At 37.5% G+C, this 14,600-nt stretch overlaps 1 protein-coding gene across 2 annotated transcripts in view; it reads right to left on the minus strand.

Annotated features, from left to right (window-relative positions):
- Positions 1-14,600, minus strand: part of TENM3 (teneurin transmembrane protein 3) — a 1,405,686-nt gene that overhangs the window by 1,285,644 nt on the left and 105,442 nt on the right. The window lies entirely within an intron of this gene.

Raw genomic sequence — 14,600 nt, forward strand, 5'->3', positions numbered from 1 at the left:
CTATTTATAAAGTGATTCACTGACAAATAAATATGCTGAAATATTAACTTGATATAAGCAATTTTAAGAGCTGAGGATTTGGGGGCATTTGGTTAAAATGACATTGTACTGGTCTAGACACATATCGATGGATTCCTCTGACAGTTCCTTCGATAATAAAATAGTGTGATCAGTAAGCCACAGAGCTACCTACTGAGATATTACAGAGAAAAAAGTGGAGATTCATTAATACTTTAAAGATGAATCTGCCTGATGCTGAGAGCTCACGCAGCAGGATACCCTGGCTTATGTAAATGGACACCTTCATTAAAGATACAAAAATATTTTGCAAATTATGAGAGGTCAAAGCTATTGATTGACTTGTTTTACCCCATGAACCCTTTCATTAACATTCTAGACTCTGAGAACAGAGAGTCAGCCTGACCTCTGAGAAGGAGAGAGCAGGGAAGCATGACTGTGATGGTTTGAAAGGATTTATATACCCTAAAAGCCATGTTTTAATCCTAATCAATCTTGTGGGAGCAACAGTGTCTTCTAATCCCTATTCAGCGCTATAGGGTGGAAACTTGATTGGGTTATCTCCAAGGAAATGTGACTCAATCAATTGTATGTTATTGTCTCAGTATATTCTGTTCCATAATAGAATGGGTTTAAAAAGTAAATATGAAAATGAAGTTAAAAGAAACTGTCAATGTTTATCTGAAAAAAAATATGTATATATATATATATATATATCTTTAATGAATAGGGGGAAAAAAACACCCAAAATTCATAGAAGGAAACCCTTTAAAACAGAATCACAAGAGAAAATGTTTCTATATTTGACCACGAAGAGATCCAGTCTGTATGTCAAAACAAAGAAACAAATTAACATAAAACTCAGAAAATATTTGAAATATATGACAAATGTCAATGTGTGCACAATATAAAGTACTCTTATAATCAATAACCAGAGAAATGACAGGTTCCTCATGCAAAAAAATAAATAAAAAGGATCAACATCACAAAAATTAAAACTAGAAAGCAAGTGGGAAAAATGAGAAAATAAGCCATAAAATATCCACAAACAGCAAGGCTTCAGGGGAAACTGCATATTTCCCCAGACTGGAAGTGGGAGGCACAGTTGTTATAATCTCTCCACGTGGTTTTTTGCCTATATGTAACAAAAGGTTTAGCAGGGTTTTTCATAATCTTTGAACCAGAAATTGTTCTTTGTAGAAACAATTTTAAGGAATGTATAAGACACATGCTCTTATCAGTGTTAAGAGCAAAAACTAGAAATTCCAGGTGTAGTTTTTATAACTGGGTTATGTGCAAAACGGCACATTTCTAAGAGGTAGAATTCATGTTAAAAAACTAATGCCATAGAAAGCGTTTATTATGTTCTGTTAAGTGAAGCACCTATTTATAAAGTCATAGCGCACAGAAAAAATGCAGAAATGTTAACATCAGTAGTCCAGGCTGATGATCGTAATGACATCTAGTTTTTTTTGCTCTTAATTTCCATAATTAGAAAAGTTGCTACCATGAAATTTTGCAATCAGGAAAAAAAAAAAAGTCTGACAGCTCATCAAAATGAGTGGTGCGTCCTCCCCAATTTCCGGTTTAATGTTGCACTCTGTAAATTTTGGGGTTCACATAGCGTGTAGCTGAAATTCTTTAAAACACACATTTACAAATCACATAAGATGTACATGGGTCTTGAACATTGCTTTTTTAAAGGATAAAAATGCTTAACTTGTGGGATGTCACTGCCTTCCCCTTGCTCCCTTGTTATATTTTTCAAGCAGAGGAGAGGTTTAGAGCATTGTCCTTTCCCTTTCCTTTTCCTGCACCCTGAGCAGAAAAGATCCCTGACACCACGTAATGGGTTTACGTGGGAAAAGCAGCCAGTGGACAAAGCCCTGCCATTGCCAGGGTCTTCCGAAATCAGAGGCACTTCCCTCTATGTTGTGGTTCCTCACACAATCAAATATTACAAGTTGTTAGTGAAGTTCAGTTAGCTCTGTATTGGCTGCTGATGGGGTGGAAATCCAACCTGTACCATTAACCACAAGGGAAAATCAGAACATGTGTATGAGAAGGGGACCCCCCCTCCCCGGTCGCCTACCTTAACTGCAGGCCTTTCTGTTCAATTTGAAATCCTGCCACCCCCTCCATGTGTAAATATAAATTTAAAACTAAAAATAAACAAACAAACAACTCAATACCCAGTGAAGGAACATAAACTCGGTCATCATTATCCGAAAACATGGGTGCCATGGGTTTTATAAATTCTATTCATGTTTAAGGTTCAAAATCTTGAAGTGAATTAAATGAATTAATGGACCTAATGTGCTCATTCCTTCCTTCGGCAAGCAGGGAAGCAGGTGGTGTCAAATGCCTCCTAGATGCAAAGCCCTGAGCTAGGCTCACCAGTCCATGCCGAGCTCACAGCTCAGTGGGAGGGATGGATACCTAAATAACTATTCCAAATACAAAATTACTTTTAACGTCATGCAGGATTTCTCCAAGGTAGACCGTAGGCAGAGAGGAAAAAGTGCATAACATTATCCAGGAAGTGGGGAAAGTTTCACCAAGGCGTGTACTGGGTTGAATAGTGTCCCCACCCCATGCATGTCCACCAGACCAATGAATGTGACCTTATTTGGCAGAAAGGTCTTTGCAGATGTAATCAAGTCAAGATGAGGTCATTCTGGATTGGGGGGGGGGCAATCAAACGATGGTATTTTTATAAGAGGAAGAAAATGTAAACCCTTAAGAAACAGACACCTGAGGGAGAAGGCCAAGTGAGAACAGGGGCAGAGACTGGGTCAGTGTACCTACAGGCCAAGAAACACCAAGGACTGCCAGCACCGCCCGAAGCTGGAAGACGCAAAGAAGGAATCTTCCCTGGAGACTCTGGACAGAGCATGACCTGCTGACCCCTCGCTTCTGGACTTCCGGCCCCCCAAACTGGGAAAAGACATTTCCATTGTTTTAAGCCATCTGGTTTGTGGTACTTTGTTACAGCAGCCCGAGAAGACTAACAGCAGACGTGAGCTGACGTGAGCAGAAGTGAGCTGACGTGAGTTGACGCGAGCTGCAGCCTGGAGACATCGTTTTGGCTTGGCTGGTAGGTGGTTGAAGCACACACTCACACAAAAGGAAGAAGCAGGTGCCAATGCACAGGGGCAGGAAACAATGACATAGCATACAGTTGTTATTTATGATTCAATACCAGGAGAGTTCATAATATTAAATATACTAATAACAGCTAATATTGATTGAATACTTAGTTTATGGTAGGCCCTGTTCTAAATGTTTTACATGAAGTCAAGGGTTTAATCTTCACAATACAAAAGTACAATTATTATCATAGCTTTTCTAATGAGGAGACAGAGACTGAAAGTAAAAGAGCTTTAACAAGTTGCCCAGACTCACAAAAAATAGTAATTGGTAGAGCTGGGATTTGAACCCAGAGTTTTTAATCCCTATTCCATAGTGCCATTTGTATAAAATCAAACAAAAAAATAGTCCTTGCAATTTAAAATAGGTTAAAAAAACCCCACGCATAGATCAATTTGTCTTTCTGGATCAGTACATATACACTTTCTTCACTGAACTTATTTTAAAAAAAAAGAACTTTTTTTTCTTGGTCTCAAGTTTAAATCATTTGAATATTCAATAGTTTATCAAAAAGAATCAGAAGAGGCAAACTTTTAAATCCTTATATTTTCCCCTTCATCATCAGTGTGTAATTACTCTAATTGCTCTTTAGGAAGCACATTGCCTATCCATACTCACTGGAATTGTGGATCATTTCTTTCATTTGAAAAGCAAATCAAATCCTTAAAATAAATCCCTCATTTCCAGTTTCTGAAATATCAATGATACAAGGACAAGAAAGTTTGCATGGTTCAAGATGCTCCTCACCTGATCTCTACTAACCAGCACTTCACTGATTTACAGAAACATAATAATCAATTTTCATAATTAGAGCCATATAGCTTCGTGAGTTCCTAACATGCTCTTGAAATAGTCAAATATTAAGACATGGTTAGAATAGTTTTTTTGGCATACACTGGACTTTATTGAATTTTAATTATTTGAAGAGTGCTTATGTGCAAGGTACCTATTAACTGTAAAATGTGATGAAACCAAATACCTGCTGTCTAAGCCACACCACTTTGCAGTCGGCTGAACAGATCTCCTTTGCTATGCCTTTGGCCAATTGTGCGTGTTTACAGGTTCATTTCAGAACAATGGCTACTGATAAACATTATATCCTCCTAGCACAGGCATCTCTACTGCCACTAATGATCCAGGGGTTCTCCCAGGCATAGGAATTATACCATGAACACATCCCTTGGACTGACAGAGAACTGTCTGCTTGGATTTGAGAAGGGTTTATAAAAGAGAGTATTCATAAATGCCTGGCTACCAGTTTATAATCCTGTACTGAACAGCTCATATACTAATTTATTACCCATGGCGTGACCCAAATTCACATCTTAGTAGAACCGTAGCCGAATTGTGTATTTGCATTCAGGAATCACCTTGGTAGCAGGTTTTATAAGCCTCTTGGAATTTATTGTTAAAATCATCGTGGAGTGATCAGTGCTCTGACAGGCCAACATACGCTGTAAGTTCAAATCTATATTTTTTGTCCGCAAGATCGAGTGTGTTGACAAATTTTTGGCATAGGACTTCTATGCTCTGTGTCAAGTGAGACTCTTGTCTGATGCTTTTACAAAGTACTTGTGAAATTGATCTTCCATATGGATTTTCTCATACACTCTTTCAATACCTGAACTTTCTCAATAGTACTTAGGCAACAAATCAAATCCTTTCAAAGTCTCTTGAGGGTCACATCTCCCAACTGCTTTGGAAACCATTAAACAGTGCAAATTCACAGCCTCTCATTTGTAGAAGAATCCTGTAGCAGCAGCAATTACTGGAGGAATAAAAGAGCCACCACGTAGCCTCTAAGTTTAATAGATCTGGAAAATTCCTTCACAATTCAATAATGTCTTTACTTCCACAAATCCATTGAGAATACTTGTCTTATTTTCCACATTTTAATTGATGTAGAGACCTTCAGAGAGTTTCGTATTTTGCCCACCACATTCAATATCTGTGGAGTAACTGCAATAATTTTTTTTTGTATGCTGTATGGTGGGGGTCACATTTCATTATTTTTCCATGTGAGTGTCCCATTATTGCAGCATTCTCAGTTGAATTTTTGTTTGTTTGTTTTGCTTGTTTGTTTTTTGAGAAGTGCATGGGGCAGAAATCAAACCTGGGTCTCCTGTATGGCAGGCGAGAATTCTACCACTGAACTACCTTTGCACCCCCAATAATTTTTTAATTACTTAAAAATTCTAATATAATTTTCAGTACATGATTTCTATGACATTAAATACAGTCTTGACTATTACCTTTGAATCTGGCAGCTCATATAATTCAGCTACAAAGGAGGATGGGCTTTAGGAGACCATGCAAGCGTGGGTCATAGCTCTCATCTTCCAAATACTGTCATTCTGGCCTGTTGAACTTTTTTCTTGAACACACAGTAGAGACAGTAATAAAGATTCATAAAGTGGTGCCTCCCAATCCTTACCTATTCATTAAGCAAGTATTTACTGTGCCTCTTATGTTACATGATACTATTACTTGTCAATATTATTACTTTAACTACACCTACATTGGCAATTTCGCAAATGCAATTGATGGGGGAAAGAAGTTCAGAATGTGAGATTCAGCACTGGAATCAAACTTTCAGAAATACATTATGACTAAACCATCATTAATAACGAGTATATTTTTACATCAAGGCTGCAGGGCAAAGAGGTAATATTAGATTAAATCAAAGAGTTTTAAAGAGCTTTCATACAGTAAAAAAGGTTACAGTTTCTCATTATACTGAATTTGGTATACTATGCACTTGAGATGCTGCAAGTTATAAAGTTTCAACTTCAAAAATGAAGACGACGCACAATCTCAAAAAAGAGCAAATAAAAAATGCTACAAAGTCTCATGGTAATGACCCATCGGGAAAAGAGCAACAGATTAATTTTACCAAAAATGCATCAACACTTCAGGATAAATAAATAATCCATGAGCATCAAATAAAGGGTTGAGGGAAGAAGGGTGGATAAACAAAGAAAATAACAGATGCATTCACACTGGTTATCTTCATTTAGTAAGTAATGCCTTTTACACTGAATGTATATTAAAAATTAGTTATGGTAGGAGAATGTTTCCAGAGCAGACAATAAAACAACCATAGCATAATGAAAGGTTTAAAACAATAAAAACATAAAAACTTGATTCTTAATAATTAAGTATTAAAATAGCAGAAATATCTATCTACATCTACATATATAGAGGTATATAAATATGATTTAAAGTTTATAAATTATTGTCAAATCTCCATAAAGTTGGGTTGTAAAATCTATCTATCCATGTGTGTATCTATCTATGTACCTACCTATACACACACACACACACACACACACACACACACAGAGATTAATCAATTTGGAAAGAAATCACAAACTAGAATCTATGGAATGCCCAGTTAATGAGCCATCAGGCACAAAATTCCACACATCAGCCTCTTGCTATATATATATCAAAGAGAAAAAAAACTTCTGATATTAGGTACTAAGAATATATGTAAGGATGCTGAAAGTTCTATAGTTTTAAGGAAAGAACACAAAATTTAAATAATTATATAAAATTTTCTTTGATCATTACCAACCTGCTTATTGGAAGCAAAATTCTACTGTCCACAGACACAAGGCAAAAGAAAACACATTAAGGACACACATAATAAGGATGAATCCAATCATCCCTAAGGCAAAAGTAAACATGCGAAAACTTGAAAAATGTTTTTGACCTGAAGACTTTGTGACTCTGTCAGTCAGGATGCTTTGAGGTCTATAACAGTAGGGCAGAGCCTGGTTTGTTAGCTATACATAAATATCCATGTGTTATCTTCTGGGCTCACAGCCGGTCTACATTCCCCATCTCCCTTGCAGTGAGATGTGGTCATGTAACTGAGTTACCTGCCAGCCGGATGCCAGTCCTTACGCACACAGCTCAGGCTTTCTGAGCATTGCTTCCAAATGCCCTGTGCTTAGACTGACAAGGGGAAAGCATTTCTAACCCTGCTCTCCACAGGAGGGGAAGGAAAAATGGCATTTGTCCCTAAGTCTTCAAATTCCCAATGGCGTCTTCTCCTTCTCTTCTGTAGCCCAGAGGTGGGTGGTGGACTAATGCAGAGAGAACTCTTTTACCATCACTTTGTCTACCAGTTTAAGCACCTGGCTTAGCATCAGTTCTTACCTTTTATAGCGTTTGTGGAAACTTTAAGATCACAGGGGAAAAAAGCCATTCAATGGCATATTACAGTGGGTAACAAAGACTTATAGTTTGGATTGACATCCTCTGAAAACTCATCATTGTAATGGCTCTGGTACATGTAGACTGAGTCTCGATCACCCATATGTCAGGGTCATAGGGAAACAGAGCAAGTCCCCAAAAGGTTAGGTAGTAAAGTTAAGGAGCTGACCTGCCCTTGGGAGTTCTATAATGACGCAGACCTCTGAGCCAATAAACTCTCACTCTGGCTTCTCTGGAAGACTTCTGGGAACCCCAAAGTCTGGGTTAGAGACCCCTCTTACTTCTGTGCCAATAGTATTTATTTTATTGTAAGAAATACGCTTAATGAATTGACAATGTACCCCACTAAACTATAAACTTCTTGGGGACAGGGACCATCTCCGTCTCATTCATCACTGAATTGCCAGGGCTTACTTAGCACCATGCCCGGGCATAGTTTTCATTCAATATATTGAACAACTAAAACACCAACCTGACTTCCCAGGATGAAGAGCCTAAATAAGGCCTAAACATTCTGTATATCTTCAGGTTACAAGATAAAGAGGCCAGGCTAATTGTTCCAAGAATATGCATTAAAAATCATGTCTCTTCAAAGGTGAAAAGAATACATAACTCAAAACTCAAAGGCTGGGCAGGAAATCAAGTAAATCTCAGCATTGCAAGAATCAATCGTGATTTGCATAAGGATAATTTTATTCATCAGAGAGTGAGAGAAGGAAGGAAAATGACATCAACATACTTCAGCCTCATCCCGCATTGCCAAAGAGAATGTGTGCTTGTGTGTGTGTTTGTGTGTATGTGCACACATGCACGTGGAGCTCCCAAAATTACGAAATCAGATGAACTATCAAATTGGTTGTAAATAAGCTTGCTTGGGGAAGTCCACATTTGAATATGGAAATACTTCCAATACCTTTGAAGTTTATTCTGAGGATGTGATCTCACTGCCATTTCTCTATCCTGCTCCTGTTTCTCATCTTAATCTCTTCTACGGTAAATTTTATTCTTCTCAACCTCGAGAAGAGCACGTTAATAAAGTCCTATTTCTTCTCCAGTGACTAAGAACACAGAAAACACACAAAGCTAAAGCTACTGCCTGTGAGATGGCACATTCTCAAAATAATAACTCAGAGAAGCTTTCGGTTTATAGAAAATCATTACCTGCTCTGACAGGACTTTAGTGAGTGCTTTGAGGAGGCTCTTAAGGGGGGAGCTAACGATGACTGAATCGGAGTTTAGAGTCCTTGCACTCCCCAACAAATCAGCTTTTCATTGCACCGTTACTTTCCAAACAATAAGGATGAGGCACTGGGAAGTTACTGCTAACCATAATAGCGCCGGAAATACTTATTAGATGTTATGGCATAATATATTTTAATCTGTTCTCATCAACTTATTGATCATGTCATTCTCAATTAGAGAGAAATTAAGTGTGGAATTCTGTCAAAGCATGAGTCCTTACTAATTTGACTGTTTGGAACATCTAGTATATGGTATGTTGTAAACATTTTTGAGTAAATTTAAACAAACTTCCTTTCTTTTCATTTATAATTGCTAGAATCTATCTGCCATTACCAGATATTTGGCATTAGGAATAAAATTACTTTTTATACACAAAGGTATGCATTAAAGGCCTTTCTATTCAGACACATTCATACACACACACACACACACACACGTAAATAATCTAAGGCCTAAGTATTTGATCTGATGTGCTAGAAAACCATCTGGAATATTTTTGAAATAGTACTCTGCTGGAAAGACCATGGACAAAAAAAAATTATTAATTGCCTAATTTGAAAACAAACAATCAAAACAGGGACTCCAGCTCAAAGAAAATTTAAAATTTACCACTGAATCTTTTTAGTCACCATTTCCCAGCAAGGTATATTGACTATTTAGGCCAACTCTTTTCAAATTCTATTCATGACAGCAATTGCCCTATATCACTGACACAGACTATGTTCCATGAAGTTTTCTAGAGTGATTGAGATAAAAATAAAATGTTCTGATATTTCCCCCCAGGAAAGTGCCAGTGGTTTCCGAAGCTGAAATAAGCTTTAACTACATCCAACAGAGCAACGCTTCATACTGTATTATCAGTGTGATCAAAAAGGATCAAAACATGTTTCCAGGGAGACCTAAGTACCAGCCCACACTAAACATTACAGTTTCTGAGTGTGCATTCACTGTGCACTGTAACATTTATTTCAGATAAGACCATTGTTAATTATAGCTGCAAAAAACAGATGGTCATTCTGAACATGTATTTTTACCTCTTTTGAAGTTTGCAGTAGATTTTCAAGAAGGAACAGAAATGAAATACATAACGGCCTCAATCTAGTGATAATTGAGTTGAGGAAATTCAATGTTCAATTTTAAGAATTCGTTTTTGCTTCCATTAGGAGAGAATGGAAATGTGCCACCATAACCTGTCTCCCAGAGAAGAGGAAAACTACTATTCCTGTTGCACAATCTTGTAAATCCAATCAAGATGTTTCAATTTTTTGGCAAATAGAGTTACTCTGCTTCTTATCTTGTGACTTGTCTTCCTACACTTAATCGTCTGACAGTTAATGGCAAATGAGCCCACTTATTTAAAGGAGAAGGAAAATTGTGATCACCTCTTCCACAAAATGTACTATGTTAAAGAATAGGCAGCTGTGGTAGAGCGTGGACTTTTGTGGCAGGTAGTTCTGCATTCAAATCCTACCACTACTGGTCAGTAACCTTGCGTGATACCAAGACAATTACTTAGTACCCCAAGCCTCCATTTACTTGTCTGTGAAATTGGATTAGGACCAGGTACTGCTCAGAGATACTCCAAGGAGTAAATCTAACAACGTGTATAAAGCTCTTATATACACTCAGTTCCCCAGATATATCTACTTGTTCCTTGTCTCTGTAAGCTTGTGGAAGTATTAAGGGATATATTTAAAATATTATTCATTTCAGCCTCCTCTGCCCTGTATGCATCCCGCCTGCATCAGTGTAAGTACATACTGGACGTCAGGTAGAGCAAAAAAGGAGCATTTAGAAAGAATCACTAGTTCGCGCTCTTCAATTTATAGCATTTAATAAGAATATAATTACAGAGAGCTTTCTCTTTTCTTTCTTTTGTTGAAGGATTTTCAATAATTCCCTGACACAGGATTCTAATCCAGAGATGTTAGAAGTTGGTTTCCAATTCAATGCCACCCTTTATTGGGACCACTACTCACTCTCTTGTTCTTTCTTTTCTGCACTAGAGGATACTGGTCATTTGCCACACTCAAATTAAAAAGTCTGATAAAGTAGAACACACAGTCCACAGTCCTCAATGGAAAACTATGGAGGCATGAGTGTTATAGCACCCAAATTCCATGCTGGGGAAAAAGTCCACTTTCTTTGAACATTATCGTGGCCCCTTCTGTGGATTTTATGAGAAGGCATTTTGTGATTTCAGTTGAAACATAATGTCTCTCATACACTGTAACTGTTTTGTTTAGGTTACCACATTTCTTAGTCAATTGCAAGTGTTACCTCACACTTTATTGGGAAACCAGAAGTGCCAAATGAACCCCAAGCACTCTGTCACCATGGGAAATGCTGACAAGACACATTATACACATTATATCTTTAAGTTGTTAAAAGAAAAAAAGGTGTCTTTTTAAAAAAAAATCACATTTGTGTATCAGGTGTACCAAACTCAGGGAAATTCAGAACTCAAAAGATACATACAGAGCATCGAATCCAGCTTTGGAAAAAAATTTTTTTTTTATTTTGTAGACTTAGAAAACCAGGATGAGATTATTTTGCAAAGGTTCCATCAGTAAGTATGTGAGTCTGCCCACACTTCACAGGGGCTATTTTGAATTGGGTTAATTAAAGTACTGTTTGTATGAACCTAACAGAGGAAGGGGGAGCCACGAGAGCTTAGTATTTGCTTTACTAGAATAAGTCAGGTCATTATTTAAGAACTTGAGGGATGCAAAAAAAGGAATAGATTTCAAAGGTAAACATACCTCATGAAATATGTATTTTAAAAACACACACACACAGACAATCTATATGCTTGTGCCACAAGGGGCTGAGCCTACGCCTGGCACGTGATAAGTAGTCAAAAGTTCAAAATATATACAGAGAGAAGCAGGCAGTCACATGGAAGTTCTGCTCCATACTGCTCAATACCACGATATTCTCTTATTTATGGAAGCATGGCTCAAGCAGGAAAAATTTTAATAATTGTAATGATTAAAAAGTTCCACTGTGGGGCTGTGAGGGTAGTTCAAGTGGTAGAATTCTCGCCTGCCATGTGGGAGACCTGGGTTCGATTCCCAGTCCATGCCCTTCCCAAGCAAACAAACAATCCAAACAAACAAAAAACAAGCAAAAATTCAACAAATGGTGCTGCAATAATGGGATACTCACATGGAAGAAGAATGAAATGTGACCCTGCTATACTTCATACAAAAAACGTATCATTTTATATTCACATATTTAAGTAAGAGAATGAAAAGGAACCTAGGCACTCACCCCTAGCAGCCCTCTGTGTTCTCGATTTTCTTGTCCCTAGGCTGGTCCTCAGTCCATACAACTGATTTATTACTGGCTTCTACTCTCACCGTCACACTCCTCCAGGAACCTTTGCCAGAGTCGCCTCACCAGGGGTGGGTAAGAGAACAAAGAGGGAGAGGGAAGTGTGGGTGCTTGGGGAAGCAGTGCAGCTGGGAGCTCCAGGATTTTGACTGTCACTCTTGGCAAGGACAGTCATTTGTGAGCCATCCCATGTGACCCCAAGTTCATTCCATAAAAGTCAACTGGCCCAGGATGCTTTCCCTGGTTGACAAGTGTAGTCCTTTGGGCGCCATTTTCATTTTGCTTTCACCTTGGTTGTAAGGCAAGGAGGTCTGTGATAAAGGGCACCGTTCACTTGTCTATGTGCCTCATTATGGTTCTTTACATCACACTTTCCATATCACTAATTCCCCAAGGAACAGATTGTTTCTCATCTTTTAGGTTTTTTACAGCATCCAGCATGGTACCTTTGCTTATTAAAAGTTCAGTGCATGTTTATTGACATTAAAATCATATTTACTTTAATGATAATCTACTTTTAAATGTTTGCTTTCTAGGCCTGCCTCAAAGTTGTCAGCTGGTATTTCTCTTTAAAATAGTGAATTCTGTTCCTTACCCTTTCTTAGTTTAGGCTCTTATTTGGCTGATGCACATCCTCAAAACGCTTCTCACAGAGAACTCATGGGAAGTTATTTTACTGAGACCTATCCTCATTTGATTTTAAACAGTGCATTCTCTTAACAAAATGATAATTAAAATAAACATTTAAAAGTGATGCTATCATAGGAGTAAATGTGATTATTTTTTGTTATTGGGTTGTAAATTAAAAATAATTAAGGCATTGTTTCTTTTTCTTAGTGCCTGCTGTCCTATGTGGAGAAATCTTAGGTCTAATTGCTTTTCATATTAATGATCTTGTTTTTCTCTTTAAAAGCTCTTAGGATTATTTCTTTATTCCTAGTGTTCAGAAATTCAACCACATATTACTAGAAGTGAGTGTCTTTCAATTCCGAAATGTGGATGTATATTTTTTGGTAATTGTTCATTTTTGATGTTCTTTGATTTAACTTTCTTTAATTCTTACAATTTGATGGTACAGCTCTTGGATGGATCCTCTGAATTACTCGTATTTTTCTACTACTGATCATTTCATTTTTTTTCTTCTGGGAGATTTCTTCAACTTTATCTTCCAAATCTACTCTTAGTCTTTAAACTTTTGTCATTTAAAAAATCTTTCTGAAGATATTAATGATAGTTAATTTGAAGCCTTCTGCTTCTGCTACTTTTTCCATTTCCTTTTCTTTTCTGATTTTGTTCTGCCTTTCATGGTAAGAGGATTTCTTCAAATGTCTTAAGATCCTTGACTCAAGATCTTACATTTAAGAGTAAGGCATAAAAAATTAAAAAAATAAAAAGATTGGCTACTCTGTGTACAAGAACCAGGCATAATAACTAGGGGCTTTCCGTATAGAGTGATGAGACAGAGAGCTAGCTTTTATTGGGGGGAACCTTCAAATATGAGTCTATGAGTCTTTGCCTTGAGCATATAACGTCTCAGAGAGAAATCACACAATGTCCTATTCCAGAATCGGGGGACAGGCTTCAAGTATCTGGGAGTCAGTCTTGGGAAAACGATGAGTGCTCTCAATTCAGATCACAGCCCTGAACAGAAAGTCCCTCCCTTGTTTTCAGCGCAGTATTTTGACACTGTCCTCCCCTGTGCTAAAAATCGTCTCTGAGGCTGGAGGCTCCCTGGTTTAAGTTTGCTTCTCCTGGGTGGACAGAGGAAACAAAGGCGCTTGGCTGTAAGGAAGTTGTGGGTGTGGGATAGGACTCTAAGTGTTCTTAGCATGGATTTTCAAGCCACAATACCTGATGTTTCCAATCGTTAAGCCTGTTGGGAGTTCTGTGGATCTTAACTGGCTTACTTTTCCTTGTTTCTCTCTCTGTAAGGCCTTTGATGGTAAGCTCAGTTAGGAGAGAAAGTCACCACATCTCCATGTGCTTTGCATCTCAAAATAATGTGATGCCTCTCATTGTTTACTGTGTCACCCTTGCTCCTTATTCATGCAAATATAAGACTCTTTTGACATCTAGAGCAGAAATATAGGATTCATATTTGTTGAAAAATTAGGTCTATCACTTCCTTGAAATCAGGTATTTCACAATAATACTATTACATGAATCATATTTCGATTTTTCTTTCAGACTCATAAACAGATGATAAGAGGAATCCCACAGAAAGGATTTTCCTGAGCTATTTTGACAAGAAACAAGGGTGCAGTGAATCAAGCATAAGTCAGACATCTGGAATTTGAGAAGGCCACCATTAGAACATATCTTTCCACAAAATTGTTTAAAAATGCATAAGATATACCATTTATTAAGCACTTACTAGGTTTCAGGCATGCTACATGTGCTTCAGCTAAATATGGTCGTGTTCAGTAATAACAATTCAAAGGACAGTTCTTTGGACAACTCATTCAATATCTTTACAGATAAATACAATTAGGTTTAAGGATGTAGACAACTTGATCTAAAGCACCTTGCTGATAAACACAGAGCCAAGGTTAAATCCTAGATGGGTTCACACTCAATCTACTCTACTAACTTGCTCTCCTCAAGATAAAGCAAAACCCACCAAACAATAACAG

The sequence above is a fragment of the Tamandua tetradactyla genome, chromosome 26 (genome assembly GCF_023851605.1).
Source record: "Tamandua tetradactyla isolate mTamTet1 chromosome 26, mTamTet1.pri, whole genome shotgun sequence".
In the NCBI taxonomy this organism is placed as follows: Eukaryota; Metazoa; Chordata; class Mammalia; order Pilosa; family Myrmecophagidae; genus Tamandua; species Tamandua tetradactyla.